Source organism: Amblyomma mixtum, chromosome 6 (assembly GCF_055824585.1).
Source record: "Amblyomma mixtum isolate Tamu chromosome 6, ASM5582458v1, whole genome shotgun sequence".
NCBI lineage: Eukaryota > Metazoa > Arthropoda > Arachnida > Ixodida > Ixodidae > Amblyomma > Amblyomma mixtum.
Window position 1 is genome coordinate 147,400,410 of NC_143017.1, and position 19,750 is coordinate 147,420,159.

General features: G+C 43.7%; 1 protein-coding gene across 1 annotated transcript in view; it reads right to left on the reverse strand.

The window, feature by feature from the left end:
- LOC149340707 (ATP-binding cassette sub-family G member 1-like) overlaps positions 1 to 19,750 on the reverse strand; it is a 61,295-nt gene that overhangs the window by 40,579 nt on the left and 966 nt on the right. The gene's annotated exons all lie outside the window — the stretch shown is intronic.

Here is a 19,750-nt window from a genome sequence, read left to right on the forward strand (position 1 = left end):
TTGACATCCGCGGGTGTATTTGAGTGGCCACTGATATAGGACCGAATGGATGCGAAATGGACAACGGGAAATGGACAGCTTATGCAATGCCGCCCCTGCTGTTCCGTTCGTAGGCAGTTCTCGCGTTTGATCCCAGCTTGATGGCAAAAGGTACGCATGCTACGTCGATAGAACACTGAAATTCGCAGAATGATGCATGTGTTTTTCAGCGCTTCGAAGCCTAGCGATGTGCCAGCGCGCTCGCTTTAAATCGACAGAGAGAGAGATAACTTTTATTTTTCAGCTAAAGTCCCAGCCTTCTTAGCTGCCCGTTACAATTTGATAATTGTAATCAAGAGTATTGCTCTTTGTAGTTAACGACATGAACATCGAATTCTGCAAGTTTATCTCTATTTACAAATCATCACATCATTTCGTTATTTTTTAAAATTTAGAATTCACCCTAATCTTCATTTCAATTAATTTTCTTTAGATCACGCAATCGCCAGCAAATAGTCTCAATTGGACAGAAATGTTGTTTTGTATGTTAATAATACAAGTCAAAATAAAACCGGACCTAAGACGCCGTCATGAGGTCCCTCAGAGGTGACGAACAGAATGCTAGACAGGCAGCCTCTAATGTATACATTTAAGAGAACTTCTGGTTAGACTAGTAATTCATTGTAATTTCCGTTCTCTTGTCTTGTGTGTGTGGTTTTTGGCGCCTTTAAACTACAACTAATGTATACATATTGTTCACAGCAAGAACATTACGAGGAGGCACATTTTGTGAGCTTCTAATATTTTCAGAAAACATTAAACTGTTCGCATCAACAAATGTACGAAGAGAATCACTTAGTGACCTTTGAATATTTGAACATAACATTAAATTATGTAACAGTTCTGAGTGCGACATTTCACCAAATTCTTTCACAAAATAATGTATATTATGACTGTTTGAGAAGTCGCAATCTAAGAGTGTTGTTGTGTCCTCCCTTACGCTTACACTCTATCCAGGTTTGCTGAAAAACGCAAAAATGAAACCAGGAAATTCAGATGTCATAAGGTATAATTGTGTACTACCGACTTGTTTTGTATCTATTTACTGTTTCTTTTTTTTTTTGGCTGCAGCAAGGAGTGGATGACGTTGAAAGCAACCGCGAATCTACGTCAAATACTCTCAGTGTCAACATAGACAAGGGCGAAGCGAGCGCGAACAGGCGCCATGCGTATCGGCACTAATACGCTAGCACAGAGTAGGATTTCATCACCGCAGTGTGATTGAAAAACAACGATAATCATCCAATTCACAGGTCATCTAACCGCTCAGCGCTGGCGCAGCTAGTCCTAAATTCCGTCGCGTGCTTCAAACAGACCAGTCTCAGTCTACACAATCTTCGGGCTGAGGTGCTGAATGGGACAATGTCATACCTGCAAGTTTCAGTCGATGCTGAAAAGCAAGTACATTTGGAATCGCAGATGTCCAATATAGAATTTTCTGGGATTAGGCTTTCCTTTTTTTACAATTCTCAGAGACTGCGTGTTGAGTGTTAGCGCTTTCCTGTTACTTATCCAAGACAGGGTTGGTTGTGTGTGCGTTTGTGTGTGTGTGAGAGAGAGTGAGAGAGAGCTGCGTGTGCGTGATGGGCACTCGCGTCAGGATTGCCGCAAAGGCAACTATAGTCGTTATGCAAACTACCGACTACATGTACATAACTACCTGCAGACACACTGCGAAGCGCAGCAAGGTTCGATCATTACAGAATCTTGGCAGTTCTGTCACCAGGAAAGGAAAGAAGCTTCTCTGCTCGAAGCGCTCATCGCTGCACATTTATAAACCAACCTCAAAACAGACGACATGTTGGCGCACGTGCGGCAGTAAACCTGTGCGGGCGATTACGGCGCAGCGCGGTCGAGCGCTAGTTTCATGTATCGCGGAGCAGCTGCTTAATTTAAGAGGAGCGGGGCGCCATTTCTCCTTCTTCGAGGTCAACTCACGGGCGGAGGAAAGTTCCCGCTTAACTGTCTCCGATCACCCCCCCCCCCCCCCCCTCGGCTGCGCACAGTGAATGACATACCGTATCCAACAACACCAAGAAAAAATAAAGGCTGGTTCATGGAAGGAATGCAAGGAGGAGAAAAGAGGGAAGGAAGTTGGAAGGAGGTGCGGACTTAGCGGTGCGGGTTAGACCACAAGGTGCAGGCACGCTAGTAATTTTGTCGTCATATTTTATCTACGAGCTGACACATGGCGAGAAGTTCTTCCGGCTTACGTCTGTTGTCCATCACCTTGCCTTGTATTGTTGCGTCACAAAATACGGCAGCGTAAATCCTTAAGACACGTGGTGTTGCAAGAGAAAAATGCACACTGACATCGTGGTTTTTTCCTTCAGTTGCGCAGTTCGTCTGTCCACGTTTACGTCACTAAAAGATGCTACATGAAAGCATTGCACTGGAGAACTAGCTTGACATATCTATTGTATATTACTGAGGATTGCTGTGGGCACTGTGTAATATGCCCAAGATTAATAATCACATTTTGCCATCGCCATCGCCAGGTGATTCATCGTTTGCAGAGGCTCTTTGTAGAGCCATGCGTGAACTAAGTGTTTTTTTTTTTAGAGTTAAATATATCGTACTATGTCGTTACAAGAAACTCCCTCGTACATCTGATGCTCAAATAGTTTTAGTGCACTCACAGTGCACTCCCGCTGCGCTCACTAAATCGAAGGACAGGGCATGGTGTGTACTTATCACCGTCACTTCTGTGTTCAGAATAGTTTCAACTTTGCTTTCATTCGTTCTTGTTGTTTTCTTCCTCTCTCTCTTTTTTTTTATAGTCCAACGAACCTTACCTATACCGTCCAGCGACAGCCTGTATTCTCAGCACGCACACTTTGTACCTCATAGCTCGCTTCAACGGACGACAACAGTTCGTTTAAGTCGTGTTCGCAGATACGGTCCTAGCGATAGATTATACTTCGCGGGCGATGAGCCGCATGCTATAACTGTAAAGTGAGGCGGTCGAGAAGTGACGTAGTGCAGATATACGCTCGAGCATGAGAGTTTTCGGTGGGTTCATCATCGGTTTTCGCAGCCTACGGATGACACGCACGCACAAAACAAGGCTCTTTGATAATAGTGTGAGGGCGTTCCTAGCCACATAGGCGGCGAGAATACTTCTTCTCGTGTGCGCTTAAACTAACCGCTGTTTACATCCCTTGAAATGAAAATAGTTATTGCATTGCATCTCAAATTCCCGTGCACTAACGCCGCGATTCTGCAGGGCATTTACTTCTGAAAAGCGGCGGAATCCGCTGATAATAAAATTTGGCAGCAGTTGAATAATTTACTCGCACTTTTGCGGACAGTGAGCGCTTCTTAATTTTCAGCACTCTAAGATGCCTTTCTTTTATATTACAATGCCAGTTAGAAAAGCCTCGAAGCTTTTCTTTTCCTTGCTAACTTCTGCAAATTGCACTTCTGGAAGCGCACGTGACAATGGATTTTATTTCTACCTAAAGAAAAATATATGTGGTCCTAAAGTTGTCCGTTGCGAAATTAGGTCCCCTGCCGAAAAAAAAAAATTTACAACAGACTTCGTCACTACTCAAAAATATTGAACGGGTACGTGCTTGCACGAAGAAGACTGGGCACGGCAAAGAAACACAGACGACATATACAGTTGAACTAACGGTTCAAAGATGAACCAACTCGCCCAAACAAGAGTTTTACTTTAAAAATGTTAAGGCTCAGGAATTTCATCACCGAACTCACCTCACTACAATCCTTTTTACGGCTTAAACGAGAAGTCTGAAGGGGCTGCCATTATCCCCCTGTAGCTACCTTTAAACAACCCGTGATTATCTAGGCTTCTGTTCTAATCTTTTGCTAATTCATGAGTTTCAAGACATTTCAATCATTCAGCGCACAGGAACATCAGTTTACCAGTCGCACTTAAAACTACTACTACAAAAAAAAAAAGAAAATTCGCTTAACGCTTGGCAACTGCAAACATTGGCGAAATTTCAAGTAGACAATGTTTTTGCGAGCATGAGCAGCGACCAAGGTGTTGACCTTCATCGCATTAGGGGATCGAACGAAAGAGTTATGTTCTGTCTGTTCAACTCGTTCATGGTCGTGATCGCCTTACGTAGGCTAGCGAACGAAATCAAAACAGTTTAATACCCAGAGGAGCTCACATTGGGCAAAGGTCCAAGACATGCCGAGGACGAAGTCTGACTTGCGGGCTCAGTCTATAATCGCTAGAAACCGTCGACAGCACACAGACAAGACGCACACCCATTGCTTTAATTTTGCGGTATAGTTGTTGTGGAGCTGGCATGGGAAAGAATTTTATCGGAAACTGCGTGGTGGCCGTTGGCTCAGAAGTTCACATGCTGAGTATCATACGTGACTCGGATTCGATTCCTGGCACCGGTGAGCGCATTTTGATAGAGGCAAACAGGAAAAGCGTTCATGTACTGACATGTTTCTGCAGGTTATAAAACCACTGGAGGTAGAAACTGAATCCTGCACCTTGCATTGCGAGGCGCCTCGTACGTCAGGGTTAACTTAAAATGATAAGGAATCTATTCCCGAGTTAGGTGGACATTTGGTTCTCCTGCCCTGGCTTGGGTCAAATGGGGCTTAAATATGGCTTCTTAAAAAAGACAGGGCTTCACTGAAATATTTGTACAAATAAGTCGTTTGGGTAATTATCAATAATGCAACACCTAAAATTCACCGTTGTACGGAAATTGGGACAAAAGAGATGTATCAGTGAATAATATGCAGAGCTGGTGCCAGGGGTTTTATGCAACGCCCTTCGTGAGACGGTGGTGTAGGAATGCGCTTATTTTTTTTTTTTCGTTTTCTACATGAAGCGTCCGTATGATACATGCGTTAGCTTTGAAGGAGAGCTGTCTGATGGTCAATAATTTTTATTTCTTGTAGCTGAACAAATGCTCTTTGATGTTCTATGTAAAAATATATTTTAGTCTCAAAATTTATTTTCATATTTTTTTTGGAATTCATATATAGGTGCCATATTTCCTTCCTCCCCTCCAGCTTGAGAGCTGTTCCCTGTTTATCTTTGATTTTTAATAAGTGTGCACTGAAATGCCGAATTGTGCTACCTGGGGCAGGAGCCTCTGTCAGGCTATGAGCCTTCAGCTCCTGCTCCATTTTTCTGTGAGAAAGAAAGAAAGAAAGAAAGAAAGAAAGAAAGAAAGAAAGAAAGAAAGAAAGAAAGAAAGAAAGAAAGAAAGAAAGAAAGAAAGGAAGAAAGAAAGAAAGAAAGAAAGAAAGAAAGAAAGAAAGAAAGAAAGAAAGAAAGAAAGAAAGAAAGAAAGAAAGAAAGAAAGAAAGAAAGAAAGAAAGAAAGAAAGAAAGAAAGAAAGAAAGAAAGAAAGAAAGAAAGAAAGAAAGAAAGAAAGAAAGAAAGATGAGAAAACTTTCATTGCAGACATCTTTTCATGAAGTGGGGACTGTCTCATATTCCTTGCAGATGCACGGTGGCCACACATGAGAATTCAACCGAAGTGGAAAGGGTTGCGCGCGCTCTTTCCGTGGTCGACAGCACAATCAAGACCTTTTCAACTTGGTTTGAGGGACAAAGGGAGTGGGGTGGTAGGGGAGAGTAGGCCTTTACGATGGTCCGTGATCTAGGAGGAAACAATGGAAGTAGAATATTGCATTGTTTTTACATGGGGTGAACCACCTTTTGAAGGAAGAAGGCTTTAGACTGCTTAGCTCTTCCCTATATTTACTGGCCCCAGGCTTCGCAGCACCAACCATGCGTGATGCCTTGTACCAACTCGAACCTTCCAGTTGTTCTGTCAGCTAGAATTGGTGCGTACAACACCATTACCTTTTCGTCGTTTCATCTGGCTTGTCACGTATACGGATAATGGTCTTTGGCGAATATAACCAGACTCTATGCTTTGGTTCTCCCTCAAAATTTGGAGCCTTTACGGCTTCCCTAAAAACCAAAAGGTCTTGAAAAGTAGGGAAGAAGGTTCGCCTTACCTTACAGAGATTTAGAGCTTCGGGGCAGTGTAAACGCCCCACCATACGACTGTGAAGCAAAACATTCAGCCTGGTTACTTTTGGCAAATACGGTACGTGCAACGCCATAGCCACAGCCGCTACGGTGCCAGGCACGCTGGAGGCCATTACTTCCAGTTAAACTTGCTCAATATGTCTGCACTGTAGTCGCCACCACGGAAGTTCATTGAAAGCCTCTGCGAAGCTTCGTGAGCCACACACGGTACACAAGCTCCCTTTGGGGATGATATAATGCAAAATAAAGTATACTTTATGAAAAAAAAAAACGTTTCCCATTTTTGTGCTCGTGTGTGTGACATCACATTTCATCCACGAAAGTTTTCCAGTGGGTGGTAAATTGCTATAGATATGTGAGAAGCTTTAATACTCTCACTCGCATACTTCGTGTCTTAAGATCCACTTTTCACGCTGCACGGTGACTCCACTGAATGCTATCTTTGCGGAGGTTTCTTGCGCGACACATGCATAGTGAAAGTTACGAGTAAAATTAACACTCCTCGCCAGAATTTACAGAGCTCAAATGAGCAGCCAAGAAGAGTCGCGGCTCGTAATAGTTACAAAAAGCTCTCCTCGGCTGCCTGCTTTTTCGGTGCTACTTCGCGAAAGAACTACGCGCAATCGCAACAGGTCTAATAACCTATAACGAGCCCAGAACGAAGCTAGCGCCTCACAATGGGTGCTCCCCTCTTCAATGAGACCCTGATCAAGCTTACGTTATCACTAACATTGAATCCTTGCAAAGCCGGGCTGTTCGTTTCATATTTTCAGACCACTCACTTTTCACGTGCGTATCAGCATTAAAGAAACATGCTGAACTAGAATATTTATCACATCGTCGTAAACTTGCTCGTTTAACGCTTTTCCATAAACTTTATCTCCATTCATCCCTTCTTGATGACTTGTTTCAGTCGCCTAATGTCACCTTTCCGCTACATGACCATTCTTTCAAACGCGTACAGTACCATTCATCGTCTTCGGCCAACTCATTCATTCCTCGTACTATCATTGAGTGAAATAGTTTGCCATCGCACATTGCTAGAGAAACAGACATAAAAAAATTCCAAGAACTCATTCACTCTGATGGGAATGTGCTGATTTTTTTTCTTCTCTTTGTGTTATGATGTGTTCTAATTATTGTTTTTTTATCATTTCACTTGTTCTTCTTAAAATGTAAAGTATTAATAAAAAAATGTGTACCGTCTCCCCTATGTAATACTCTCCCAGCGGGGGCCTTTAGGAGTAACGTGTATAAATATATAAATAAATAAACATCACAATGGAGACCATGCCAAGGTATTCGTTTGCGGACTGGGGGCTTCACCTATAGCACTCTGTGTAATAAACCTTCAGATCAGTACTACTGTACTATCGCGCGTTGACCGGAGCACCCAAGTGCGCCGCGAAAAGCACTAACAAAATCTATGAACAAAAAGTCGACGCAGTTACATATGATTTGTGGTACGAACGCGGCCCTGACTAGGAAAAGAGCGGCGCGTTTTTTTTGTTTTTCTTAACCCGCAGCTGTTATGATCTGTCGTGCGATAGCGTTTCCACGTGTGCACAGCGGGCTTCGCGCAGGTCAGCTGCACTGATTGTTCACGCAAACGGGCACGCTGGTGCACCCCTTCGAAGCTAACGAAATTCGATGGCATGGACACGATGACTACGATTCACTTATATATGCCCCGTCGTCACCTATATACTCACCTACATGCATTGTACATTCCCCCTATACATGCCCACTTGTCACCTATATACTCACCTATATGCGCTGTATATGCTCACCTATATATTCCCAGTCCCGCATGCGCAGAAATGAGCAGGCTCTTGCCTCGTTTTATGCCAGTCCGCATAGCGCCGACATGGACACGATGACTATGATTAACTTATATATGCCCCTTTGTCACCTACATGCTCACCTACATGCACCGTATATTCCCCCATATATACTCATTTTTCACCTTTATACTCCCCTGTATGCACCATATATGCCCACCTGCATATGCCCAGTCCCGCATGAGGAGAATTGAGCAGGCTTTTGCCTCGTTTTGTGCTAGCCCAAAAATCGCTGGTCTTTCTCATCTCGACGAACGGACAGCGTGTTCTCCTTGAAACTGAATTTTTTGTCTCTTTGTGCGAGAACCCGTTAAGAGAAGTAAAAAGTAGGGGGAAACGTGTTTTTGTGGACAAAATATTACAATAATTTTTTTCTTACCAGCTTATAAGCGTCGAGGAATCAGTATAGACAGTATACTTTAACAAAACTACCATTTGCTGCGAGAAGTTCGACCCTGGTGTTAACTTGATCTATTCCAAATTATGCCGTACTTACACTTTACAGCTCACATATGCCCATTCTCCAACATACATGACGGGCTCGCATATGCCCATTCTCCTACACACATGCCGGGCTTGGGAAATAATGTTCCACTCTTTTGCCAGCAAGTTTAATAGACGTACTTTAAGCCCAGCATACCCCTTTTCTGCCAAAAGGTTTCGTGTCATCTATTTTTCTGATTTTGGGCATGTATGGGCTAATAAACAGGACCAACATCAAACGGTCGTGTGAACTGCTGGAGATGCAAAAATGCGATCTTCTTTCGGACTACTCTAAAAAGGTAAACCTCCCAGGCGTTCGTGTTGCAGCGGGTACGGCAAACACATGAAAATTGGGTAGTGCTGCATACATGTACTGGGCTGGCAGAGAAGTGTTTTGTTGCTGCTAGCAGAACGAAAAGATGACCGGTGGTCTCTCAGGGTAATGAAGTGGACGCCAAGTGAAAGAGGACACAGATGGCAGCGACGAGGGAGTGGGGTGTAAAAGTAAGAAGGCGAAATTTTCAAATGTAAGGGGGGCGTTTCTGGCACAGGAAGGGACTAACTGAAGGCTGATAGGAGATATCTACGCCCTGTGATAGACTTTAACAAGCGGGTAATTATGATGATGAAAATGATGCCGATGGCGATCTCAAATGAATTTTAAGCGCTGTTCTTGGCGATGATGTTTCTTTGTCTAGGAGGTTTCAGGCCTATATGCTAGTGCGTTAGAATCTGCAGGGGCTGACCGGGCGCATTGCCGTGACGTAGTTGTTCGTCGGCCAAACAGGCACCTGTGTTCTGGCAACATTAAGAGCAAAGGAAAAAACAGTGCAGCTGCAAAACGCCACGGTGACAGCACGGCACTGCAAAAAAAAAACACAAAGCTGGAAAATAGTGTAAAGAAAAAGCTGCACAGATTTACGGGGCGAGAGTAAGCTAAAAATAACAGGTAGCTGCAGTCAGAAACGCTCGCAACTTGACGAAGGCTTTGCGTTATGCATGGCAGGATTTCCAGGACCCCTAGGCTCCTTTCTGCACTGCTGGCTTCTTTTGTTCATTGATTCCTTATACCTGGTGTAATTCGACATTTTCGACATTCCATTTTCGTCGCTGTCCAGATTCGAACATTATGAAAGTCACATGCGCAACCAGTGGCCACCAGTGTAGTACTGGCTAGTAGTACTATTTAGAACTATGTCGTATTATTTTTTTAATATCTTTTCCCCGCATGAATTATGCCTACTATACATCTCAGTGTTTAAAGAAGCCTTAAATACTAGGTTTGTTTCTGGGCTTTCGATCTCCTAGCGTTTAGAAGCTCTAGGGGATAACGATTCCACTACGTGGCCCACTCCCAAAGCCAATGACCTCTATAAAGTACAAGTAGACGTGACAAGTGGTGCATACTTCTACAGCTATCAATCGCTCTGGAGTTAAGTTGCACAACATTAGACTGAGAGTAACTCACATGAGATGAAAACTGAACGTATACAACGGGTCTCACTTGCAGTTGCCCGCACTGAATGCGGTTAATTCCGAGCACTCTTAAATAGAAAAATACAAAAAAACGAAAGCCCAAATTAGACTTTACATACAGTCTGCGGGGAAAAGGAAGAATCGCTGTGTCTGTGATGCCGATTGGAGCAGGAACGTCGACCTTATACTTTTTGCTTCTTTTTTTTTTTTTTGCTTTCATGACATAGCGGCTCGAGCAGACCTATCGACGCAAGCAGAGCTGACGCAGCCTGTTGCAGTAGAACAAGAGCATGGGTTTCGGAGTGTGGAATAGAGAGCACCCCAGCGTCCATGGCAAGAAAATTTCGGAGAAATGCAGTCGTGCTTGCTGCAACCCAGTCAAGTGCTCCCGCACCGCCGTGGGAATTCGCATTCGTGCAGCAAGACGGCAATGGAAACCTTGTAACACATTACTTAATATGCTGGATATGCATAATATGTCGCGCGCTCATGCACGCTCTCCCTATTTTTTTTTAAGGTGGCAGCCATTATGGTGCGCTTCTTGACAGCCTATCGCTTTTTACGCACCAAATTTATGACGTACTAACCTGGCAATGACCCCCTTTTAGATTACGTTATAATAGCGTTTTTCTCTACATTCTGTTCGTTTTGTTCTATCATTCTGCAGCAGGTGGATGGCAGAAACGCCCTCGGAACACCACCTGCCATTTACTACCTGCCCCAATTGGCAGGTGGAGTTTCATACAGACACTGACACCGAGGCAAGACGCAAAAGTTTTTGTCGTTATAGCCCACCTAATCCCCTCGCATTTAAAAAATCCACACGGATACCTAATTCTGTAATGTGTTGACAATGGGATAGCATTAACAACTGTTGATACCTTCACCAGAAGTAAACGTGACTTCCATTCTGGTGATGTCACTTCCCTCCAGCCAATGGACGAGTCTTATGACCTACAAAGCATTTTCGCCCCGTGAGATTTCTAACACAATCGCATTAAAACACAAATTATGCCCGCCAAGCTTTTGCGTCCTTCCCCTATACATTTCTTGTCTTTGTGTGTTGCTGGCTTCGGAGTTCAATGAGGCGTGGTATTTGACGGCGGGAGAACATTCATATTTACGCCTGTTTTACGAATAATATTGGGTCACCTACGACTGGCGTCGATAACATTTAAGTGCTATTTTATTTCTTTCTCGCCTTTATCTCTGTTTCCCAGAAAACTACGGCTAAATTGACGAATCCCTCCCCCAAAAGCCAAAAAGCGGTCCCGCTTCTCTCAAATTTCAAATAATACGACTAGCGTGTTGGAACCTCCGACTTCACTGAAAGTTAACTGAACCGCCTGTTGCTTCATATATGTCGCCCAAGTAAACGTACGGTTGCGGAACAGACCACTGAAATTGCCGTGCCGTTGACCGTCATCATAAGTAAAAGGAACATCTTCGAGGAAATCATACTAGGAAATCATACGATTACGCATATAATAGATTTGAAGAGGAATTTTTGTTTTTGGTTCAAGGTGCATACGTTATCCTTACAGAAACGTTCCAGTCTTGACACCCGGCTGGATGGTGACCGCAAGAGTAGAAAGTTTATACAACTCGTCAACATTTTCCAGCCAGTCCAAGAGTAGTAGTTGTTGCGACTGAGGGACGGATGGAAAAGAAAAGTGCACGGGCCTGCCCACTGGCTCGTGCTGAGCCACACTCGCTGCCACGTGCAGACAGAGGAGAGTTGAAAGATGTGAGAGGAAAGATTGGAAGAACAGACGCGCGTCGCAACAACAGCGTCTGCCGAAGCGACGACGCCGGTTGTAACAGATAACCTCAGCACTATCCAGTCCGAGAATAAAACCGCTGTAATGGAACCGCGAGTAGAGCTCGCATTAGTCCGCTACCAGAAGCCAACGAGCTGGGCTGCTCGCAGCGTTGTCGCTTTTGCTCTAAAATTTACCGCCGTGTCACTGCACTGCTAGCTAATCCTAACGCAGAACCCTGACAGTATGCGGACAACATGCTGAGCGTGTTTCGGGGTAGAAAAATGCAGCTGTGTGACTGTGCGGATATGCATCAAATAAAATTAGCAAGCGTCGCGGGCGTTCATATTTCCGTCGCGCAAAGCGCAGGGCAACGTGCCTTCAAGGACAGCCAGGCTGCTAGGCGTTTTTGCCTTGTATAGACGACAAGAAAAGCCGACCTTGTGGTGCGATGCCCCTGGCGTAAATAAGCACCCCCTGTAATTTCCGGCACCATTTTAAACCGCACGTGGACGCTCACCCAGCACACAGCGATATATAAAAACCGGATGTGACATGCTCCGATTGCAACGAGAAACTCCCTGTTGCTGACGCCGCTCCGTTTGGTTCCGATACTGATGGATGGCTAAAGCGGACTGGGATCCCTATCAATGCATATATATGGCCAGCTGAGCGCCGCCCACAAGGCTTCATAGAAAGCTTACTTTCCTTTGCTGTCGGCAGCCTTAGCAAAACAACAAATTTTGGAAAGCCGACTTCGGCAAACGCTCCCTATCACTATCGCAACGCGAATAGCGCTGAAAATTGGAGAGTATGGGGATTATCATGGCCGACACTTCCGCCTCGCTTCAAAATCTGACCTGTAAAATGATTCCTGCTCTCACACAAGACATCTCCGACGGTCACAGAAAGTCAGTGCCGCCGCGGTGGGCGCTCGGCTGCTGACCTGAAAGACGAGGGTTCGATCCCGGCCGCGGCGGCTAAATTTCGATGGAGGCGAAATTCTAGAGGCCCGTGTACTGTACAATGTCAGTGCACGTTAAAGAGCCCCATGTAATCGAAATTTCCTGAACCTTTATCTACGACGTGCCTCATAGCCTGAGTCGCTTTGGGACGGTCAGCGCCCATAAACTAAGCTAAGAAAGTCAATGGGATGTAACGAAGATTCGAGATTCCCGCGTTGAATTTTAAGTGTGCAGCGCCACTCGGCCAGTGGTGGCCGCCGTGCAGACTAAAAGCGTTTGTCCAGAATTGATGGGCTTGTGTCAAAAAGTGAGATTCAGAAGCTGTTTACAGCAAGCGCCGATATACCTCATCGATAAGTTTCAGAAACTGAAAAAGCATGGGGTATGGTACCAGTCGGAACTCCGGATAGAAGAGCCTTGAAAGCATATCGTCGACGCGCAGTACATTACAAAGGACGAGTTCGGATATTCCAGTGAAAGTTCAAATCAGAAGGATGTCATTTCGGTTTTCCTCGATGGAGAGAAAATGTTCGTGCAAAAGCTATCCATGATACGATGAATGAGAGAGGCCTTTGGCATGTGCAGTCAAGAGCATCACTATTCCGGCTTTGGTCTAACGGGACTTTACTCACTGCGACTCTATAGGTCAAAAAGTGTTTTAAGCAGAAAATTTTTAAGCATAGTCGGCGTCCACTATAGCCCGACTTTTCACCCTTGAGAATATTACCGGATCAAGAATCGATTCTGATTACAACACAACACTCATTTTCATCGTGCCAACGGCCCAATCCATTCTGGCGGAATGCGATCACTATGTTAAAGAAGAATACGTCTCTGACACTGAAGAAATAGCTCAAAAGATGAAGAAATAATGTTACCAATGTAGGAGCTGAAAAACCCTGTGAATAAGGTTCTTTTTACTGCAACCGTTTGTGCCGGTCTTAAGGTGTCATTTGAAAGGTCAATCGTGTTTTTACACGCCAAGCAGATCCAGGGTAAAGCGATCTACGAGAAAAAACAGCGTGCGCCGCACGGGGGCATTATATTTCACTACGGATTTACCAGAAACCGGTCGCGACAGTCCAGTTTCAGTAAAACCTTCTGAGAGGAGTTGTTTTCCTGTTTGTCTGTTACGGAAAAGAAAAAATAAGAGTTAAGTTCTCTACGCAATAAATTTGAGCTGGTGAGATCCTAGCCGAAATCAACACGAAGAAACGAACTTGTGCGGGGTAAGAAATTTGAAGTAAAGATAATCGATGGACCGGTCGGTTAGGATGAAATACCGAATTCCAACGGAAGAAAAACGGCGCGCTGGAAACAACAGAGATTGAAGATGGGTTGATATGTAATGAGATGAGGAAATCTGCGACGATAGGCTAGCCCCCGCTGGCACAGGATAGGGCCAGTTGTAAATTACTGGGTGAGGCCTTTGTACTGCAGTGGACTTCGGTTGATAGTGGTGACATTCCGCGGCGTATTCAACGCTGCAACGCGTACTGCCTAATATTTGTCCCCCAGTTTGCTAGCATTTGAGTAGAATCTGCTCTTGGTATCAGTCAATCGCAAGCCGAATTCTCAAACCTGTTCGCGCAACAAAGTAATCCGTGATTGGCACGAGCTTGAGCATCGTACGGCAGCCTATCATCATTTACCAAGGTCACGAGCCTTCCTTGCGTTCTATATGCTTTGAGCACTCAGCCCTTGCATCAGACGGTGTCAGCGGTTGCTTCCACTTAATGCAGGCACGTTGTTGGGCAGAGCACAGTAAATGAGCCTCCTCCGCCTGCCGCGTACGTAGACTCGGCACGTCGGAATGCTCGTGGCAGCTGTGACTCGCTAAATTCGCTTTGCAGACAGCTGGACACGATACATCTACCCCAACCTCCTCCCGCCTCCTCTTCCCCTTCTCATGCACTCTCTCGCAATACGCACGTCATTCCATTGCTTCCGTTGAACAAGTAATAAAAATAGGCCGTATAGACGCAAGCGGCGCCGTTGATACGGCAAACGCACGGTGTACTCACAAACCGAACTTGCATTTCTCTGGGTCTCTTTGGATCAAGTGGGGATGTAAAACTGCCTTAATTAGCACTAATAGTGAGCGTTGCCCGCATTTAGCCGTTGTGTGTTTGTTTGTCTGTCTCTGTCTGTGTGTGTTTATCTGAGGCCTGCTTTGTAGCAAGCTGCCCCCCGTGTTGTGGGAAACCTGCACATACACGTATCAAATGTCATTTCTTGGCATTTGATCTATAAATATGAGAAAAAGTCACCAGAAACTGAAAAACATAGCAGGTTTTCGTTCACGACGTTTCGGCTGGAGGACCATCCTTTTTCGCGGCTGATCCTCCAGCTGAAACGTCATGAATCGAATTAAATCCGGTTTTTCCATTTCTGGTGGTCAATCTCGGCTTGACTAATCTCGACTTCAATATATATATATATATATATTGAAGAGGGGTTTATGGGGACGTGAGCAGCGTCGGCAACGAAGACTCGGCCCCACGTATTAAGGAGAACAGCGGGGCGAGAGGCAGGGTTTTACACAAAGAGCAGTTCTCAGCGCGAGCGTCAGTAGGCCGCCTCCAGAGCTTCGTTGGCGTCGGGTGATTGGTATATATATATATATATATATATATATATATATATATATATATATATATATATATATATATATATATATATATATATATATATATATAGCGAAGTATACGCTTCGATAAAGGAAACATATTTATTCAACTCGACGTTTCGATCGGAAGACCGATCTTCTTCAGGAGTGATTTTACATTGTTAATGCATCCCCTTTTTATAGGGGTGGGCACAGAACAGGTAAGTGGGAAACACAAAGCACATAGCAGAAAAATACGCATAAAAAATTATTAAAGGCAGTGCGACCCACACACACACACACACAAAAAAAAGGAGAGAGTGCGAGGAACAGGTACTCAGTAAGAAAATACAACGTCCAGATGCGGCCTCTGCTTTGTTAAGCACCACAGGCTTGCTTATTGACAGGCGTGTCCAGCTGGGAGGTGCTCGACAGGTGCGTGGCCGTGCAACAACTTTCGTAGAAAAATGCGAAAACTTGTTCCTTCTCCTGGCCGCGAGAGCAAAAAACATAAAATATGACCCTCCAACAGAGAGAGCAGACAACAGAAAAAAAAGAAAGAAAAGAGAAAATGAAAAGAGCAAGGAAGAAACCTCGAAAAAAAAGTGAAATAGGTAAAAGAAAACTTTTAAAGTTGTGCTTTTTCTTCGCACCCAGCAATAGTGCACCCACCCCTGCTTGAGGGGAAGAATTGGAAGGAATGTAAATATATATATATATATATATATATATATATATATATATATATATATATATATATATATATATATATATATATATATATATATATATATATATATATATATATATATATATATATATGACAGAAGCCAACAACCACTGAAACCAAGGGGCACAGGGGATTTTTTTTTAAAACTCATTTATTTATTTTGTCGTGTTGATCAATTTAGAATATTACTGAATATGTTATCGCTTAAAGCGAATTGATCAGAAAAGCAGAAGAAAAAACAACCACATGCCGCCGGTGGGATCATATATATATATATATATAACCAAGCTTTTAAAAAACACGGGATGTCCTAGCCGTATGAAACCAAATGAGGGTTGTTTAGAGTCGCGTGACCTAGTCTGCAGTATTTTTTTCCTTCTTCAAGGTTGACTAATTAGTTAAGCTTAACTAACTTTTTAATTATTGACTTGAGGAGCAAAGTGTCAATGGAAAAGTTGTAGATCGCTTTGAGAAACAGCTTACTAAGACATTTGCAGCAAAGTAATATTTATGTAAAGTAGTTTTTTTACCGGCCTTTAACCATAACACGTACAATAAGAAAAAGCTTCCACATGACAACTGTGCCACTTCAACGTCCCAAGACGGGCCTTAAAGAATAAAATCCATTTTTTCTGAAGTCCTCTCCTCGATGAGACTTTGGGTGCACATTCGAGCAGGGAAGTGAGCGAGCAGCTGGTCACGTGACAACTTTCTTTTAAGGCCAATAAATGAAGCTACGTGAATTGTAACTTGACGGAAACAGCACTACTAGCAGTTTCTCGAGGTGATCTAAAACTATTGCATTGACACTTTCTTCCTGAAGTTAATAATTAAAAAGATAGCTAATTAAACTTAACTGATTAATTAACTTTGAAGAGCGAAAGAAACACTCATGGCTAGGCCACGCGACTATGAACAGCCCTGAGTTGGTTTTACTGGACTAGGACACTTTGCCTTTTTTTTAAAGTTTGGTTACATTTAGCTGGGACACCCAGTATATAAAATTTCGCATATATGAGCATTCGCCGATTATCGCTATTCGAACAATTTCCGTTCGTGAATAATGGATCCGAACTCCAGAACCGAAATAAAAATCGAAGTACTAGCGCACTTAACTCGCATTTGGCCTAACTACGCAAATCGGCCATCAATTATTGTTCCATCTACACACCTATCGACTTGGCTCAGCTCGTTAATTTGTAATTCGCGAAGTGTCCGTGCCTCCGTTGGCAGCAGCGTCTAGTTATGAGTATGTGGAAAGTGAGTTGAGCACTCATGACGATTGCAGCAAAGCGAGCAACTTTTCAGTTAGTGGGAAACATACTAACTCCGAAAGATTCTTCGTCGAATTTTCGGTCTGTGAAGAAGTCATCCAGAGATAGGCTTACTCGTTATGTGAGCTGAGCTTGTGTCGGATCGGTCCCTAATGCCGCCGGGTATCCATCGGCTGTCCACTCAGTACAAGCTTTCTCCTGACCTGGTGCCCGGCTTCTCCTTGGTGAAGTGATTGGGAATATCTACTTGTAAACCCACCCCGAGCCGACCAAGCAGGTTAGCAATACGGTTGTCTAACCAAGCTTCCCGTTGCGCCATTAAAATCAAAGCATCACCATGAAACGTTTTAGTGCCTTTTTTTTGCCATTTAGCGAGGAACAGCTATTGCGTAGACCTTTGTGCCAAATTTGAAAACATTTAAAGGCAATCGTGCTTTCGGTAAAGGAATAAAGTCGCCCACATTCGTCTCAATTACATGTGGACTTGCCTACACATCAAAAGTGTGAATTTTAATAAAACTGAACGACAAACGGGATTGTGGTTCCACTAGCAATGAAAAATGTTATTGCACGCTATTTTTTTCTTTCGTACGTTCTCATAACAGCACATTTTGCACAAGAAAAACAGTGTTTCTACTGGCACACTTTCTTGAGTTTTCTCCAAGTGCATGTTTTTAGACTAGTTAGACGACTGTACATTCATTAAAATAGATTCAAAACTGAGTTAGGATTACATCACGATGAAAAGTGAACGGAGAGAGGAAAGTGAGTGATTCACGTACACCCTACTCGAAATGCAGCTTACAGAAAGCCGTTAATTTTGCGCCGTTCTTTCCATACCACGCTACAAACTGTTTAATCCCCTCTACTAGAAACATATGCTTCGGTGTCTGTCCCCGCCTTTTTGCGCTGTCCCTTCTAGCCATGCAACAAGATCAACAAAACCAAACCACAACTCTAGTACATTAAAAGCCAATTCCCCCGCAAATGTCCTTGACCGCTCACTCTTTCCGGGAACAATATGTTTGAGCCACAAAAGCCGTGTCAATTGCACATCAGCAATGAAAATAGACGTTTACGGGTAAAATATCTATTATCTGAGATTTATTTTAAAAAATATTACTAATCTAAATATTACGCAGTTTCATTCGTCACACAGTTCCTTATAGTCAAAAGCGCGAAATAATTACAGCAAAAAAAACGGCTTCATTTTATTTTATTTTATCGTTTTGCTTCAGAACGTTTTTCATTTCACTATTCACACTGTATATTCGTCTCCCTTTTTCCACTTGTTTGTTTTTTAGCGGTGTTTTGCACCTTACTCTGATTCATGCGTCCAGCGGTATGGTATTTTGCTCTTTTCTTCATTATAGGCCCTACCTGAATTTCAGACCTTTGGGCTTTCTAACGGAAAAATATGTGACCACGCAGCGCTCTGAATCGTAAATAAAAGTTCATAAAAATGTGGGAAAAAAAAACGAAAAATAATTGACAGGTGCCTCAGCCACGCCAAGTTGATTTTTTCCGCCTGCCATTTCTCGTCTCCGGTGCAGCCGGAGTGTTTCGCATCGAAAAATTCTTTCCCACCACAAATGAATCGTTCACCTGTCGTCCCGATAATGCGACCTCACCTTTCAGTTGCAGCCTTAATGAAATTACCGTCAGCTGCGTGTGACAAACAACTGTTTCGTTGCAAGCAACGCGAGAAAACTCCGTGATCTTGGGGTATAGAGGTGCAAGAATTCCAAGCAAAAAGAAATGAAATCGTATATTATCAAGCCCGTCGGTCATACTGAAATTCTTTTTGCGATCATACAGCTGGCTTCCCAGAGGTGGTGTGCCGCGAAGGTTGACCTGAAATGCTATCAATTCATAGATATATTTAAGAGAAGCACATGTTTAAAGCGCAGTACGCTTACAATCGATAACGAAGCGATGGTTGGTCGACGTATGGTCGATGCGTCTATCTCTATTCCCTTATCCTGCGTTGAGAATATATCGTGAATTTTACTCGGAACTATGTCCTGATGGTGACCTTGATTAATGCACTGACGTACCGGCGCCGTGCTTGTGGTGGGAAGAAAATGGTTTTCACTAAACCATATCTTCGGCCACTGCTCACGACCGTCGAATCAACCGTCTGGCAAAAAGCATTACTGGGCCAAATTTTGAACCAGGCATACCAAACCTAGGTTCCGCCTAGTGGTATTCATGTCAACGGGTCGCTACCATGGAGATCAGTGGTCGCAAAAATGTCCTCCAGCCAAAATATGTGTCGGTGGCCCTAATGAAGTGAAGCCCTACGACGACTACCGTCGCTCGCACGAATAATGGCGCATGATGAACAGTATTCTGGCTTGAAACGATTCTGTAAAGTGTTATGCGTGCAATAACGCTAGATCGATGAAACTGGCGCTATTCTATAAGTCTACGAAGTACAGTTAGTGCAGCGGTGGTAACAGGCTAGTTGAGAAGGTAACGAAAGCTTGCGCTCTCTTCGTTGCTTTTTAGTCGGCCTTTGTAACACGACTATTTGTCACGGTGAGGTAAAATAACCTTCTCTGCGAAGC